Source organism: Crocuta crocuta, unplaced genomic scaffold (assembly GCF_008692635.1).
Source record: "Crocuta crocuta isolate KB4526 unplaced genomic scaffold, BGI_CrCroc_1.0 scaffold409, whole genome shotgun sequence".
Taxonomy (NCBI): domain Eukaryota; kingdom Metazoa; phylum Chordata; class Mammalia; order Carnivora; family Hyaenidae; genus Crocuta; species Crocuta crocuta.
This window is the reverse complement of record NW_027528006.1, coordinates 3,290,898-3,293,748: the sequence shown is the minus strand read 5'-3', so window position 1 is coordinate 3,293,748 and position 2,851 is coordinate 3,290,898. Positions and strand designations below refer to the sequence as shown.

The following is a 2,851-nucleotide window of genomic DNA, read 5'->3' as shown; positions in this document are numbered from 1 at the left end:
TGCTGAGGGCAAATGAGCAACTGAATTTTAAATTTTATTTAATTTTAATTATTTTAAATTTAAGTTTAAAAGCAGATATGTTTTTAAGTTATTAAAAAACTTCTATGAATGTGTGAAACAACTTGGGTATATCATTTTTTTTTTTTTTTTTTTTTTTGCTGGGAAAATTATTTTCTTTGTGGGGGAGGTGGGCAGATGTCTAGTCTTAGGACTTCTAAAATTGCTTCTTGGTGCCAGGAGCCTTCATGACTTTGTGAGCACACTGAAGCACACAGTCTTGCTCAAGGGCTTGCACTCAACCACTGGTACAATGTCACTGATTTGGACATCCCTGAAGCAAGGGGAAAGGTGCATGGGCATGTTCTTGCATTTCTCAAAGCAGTTGTATTTTTGGATGTTGTGGAGGTGGATGACAGTGGTCTTTTGCATTTTCATCTTGGTGACCACACCAGACAGAATCCGCCCTTCGATGGAGACATTACCAGGAAAGGGGCATTTCTTATCTATATAGATGGCCTCAGTGGCCTTCTTGGGAGGCTTGAAGCCCATATTGGTGTTTTTTAGTATCATGGGAGCTTCTCCTTTCCAGTTTCTCCAAGCAGGATCCTCTTATTTTGAAAGATGGTCAGCTGATTTTGGTAGGCAATTTCAGCCTGAATGTCTGCCATCTTCCTGGCTACCTGAAGAAAGGCTGTCAATTTACTTTTTGATTGTATATTCTATAAAGTCTAAGTTTAGAGCAATTATTTCCTATGAAAATTTAGTGTCTGAATTGAAATGTGTTATATATATAAAATATGCACTGGTTTTGGAAACAATACAAAAAAGAATGTAGACTATCTCGCTAATAATTCTTTTACATTGATTACATGTTGAAATGATACTATTTTACATATATTGAAGGTATCGGTTTATTTAATTTCACCTGTTTCTTTAAAGTTTTGTAATGTGGTTACTGGTAAATTTAAAATTACCTGTGTGGTTCATATTATATTATTATGGACAGTATTGGAATAAGCAATACATCATACAGGTACAGTATTTCTTTTCTTTTTTGAGTTTAAATAGTATCAATTGTTGTGATCACTGATATATCTTCATTTATTTGTATTACTTTGTTATTTTGATGCTTTTTATGATTTTATTCTTTCTTTTGTTTGGTTTATATAAAAGTTTGATTTTTAGCTTTTCTTTAATGATACGGGATTTAAAAATGAACAAAATTCAGTAAAAGTATGGGAAATATCTGAAAATAGCTGAAGCTTTTAGATATTCAAAGGAGAAAAAACATTCCAGATAGAATAATACTTGCAAAAGGCTCACGTAGAGAGTGTATGTGAGGTGCGCTCAGAGTAAAGTGTGTGCATTGACTTGATGTGAAGCAGTGGGCAATTCAGTTACAGAGGTAAGTCCTGATAAGGCCTGATTGTGAGGGTGCTGAATGACAGGCTGAAGAGCATGGATCTTATTCTCTAGACAATTAAAGAGCAACTGGAGGTTTTTAAGGACAGAGGATATTTTGGGGGTTAATTTTGTTTTATTTGAATGGAGAAAAATTGGAGAGGAGATTGGTTAGGATAACATTATGATATTCATGGTGTAGGAGGACCTGATTTCAGATGGTGGTGGTAATAGTATAAAACCAAGGGGCACCTGGGTGGCTCAGTCCTTTAAGCGTCTGATTTCGGCTCAGGTCATGATCTCACAGTTTGTGGGTTCGAGCTTGCGTGGGGCTCTGCGCTGACAGCATGGATTTTACTTGGGATTCTCTGTCTCGCTCTCTTTCTGCCCCTTCTCCCCCATTAGGTCTCTCTCTCAAAATAAATAAACCTAAATAAAAAAAAAAAGAACTAAAACCAAGACTGATAAAATAGTAATATCTAATGTTTATTAAGTGCTTATTTTGTGTGAAGAATTGTGTTAAATATTTTTGCATGAGTCATTTTTATGTAACCCTCATAATGCTTCTCAGAAGTAGGTACTATTGTCCCCATTATCTAGATGTGGAAACTGAAACATACACAAGTTGAGTATCTAGATAAGAAGGACATCTTGATGACTTCAGATTGGGGAGAAACAATCATAGAGGTTTTGGAAATCCATTTGGTTATGCCACTACTGAGTATCCTTTTCTGTTTTTAGCATATCAGGAGATGGAGGTTGTTTTTTACACAGTTCCCCAATTGAAATTAGCTAGTAGACTATTTAAGTCTGCAGCTCAGGGCACGTATTTAGGTTGGAAATTGAATTTTGGTGGCATTAGTGATATAGTTGGTATATAAAGAAAGAAACTGGATGAGATCAATAGGGCATTAGCATAGACAGATACAAGACCTGAGGTTTGAGTCCTGGCATGCTCTACATCTAGTGTTTGCAGGTTGAGGAGATGAGCAGAATTAGCAAAAGACCAAAGGCATTGCTAGTGAGGTGGAAGGAAAACCCAAAAATGTGGTGTCCTGGGTGCCAAGTGAAAACAGTATTTCAGGGAAGAGAAGTGTGATCGAGAATGCTGTTAGGTCAGATAAGATGACTTGGGAAATAGCCATTTGATTTAACTACCTGGAGGTTACTAGTGACTTTAACAAGAGTTATTTCTCTTGAGTGTTGAGGAAGGAAGATTGTATTCAGAAAATCAGAAGGGAATTTTGAGAAAGGAAGATAGTGTAGACCTTTTTTGGGAGAGGAGTTTTGCTGTAAAAGCAGAAAAATGAGATGAAATCTGGAAGGAAGGGGTTTCAAGGAAGGGTCAAGGAAGATTTTGATTTTTGTTTTTAAGAGGGAATGTAGGGTGCTTGTTGCAAATGGTAGTGATCCACTGTGGCATGGCGGGGGGGGGGGGGGGGGCGGGGAA

General features: G+C 36.9%; 1 pseudogene; it reads right to left on the bottom strand.

Moving 5' to 3' along the window:
• Positions 1-214: 214 nt before the first annotated feature.
• LOC144222417 (small ribosomal subunit protein uS17 pseudogene) lies at positions 215-692 on the bottom strand (annotated as a pseudogene).
• Between the last annotated feature and the right edge of the window lie 2,159 nt (positions 693-2,851).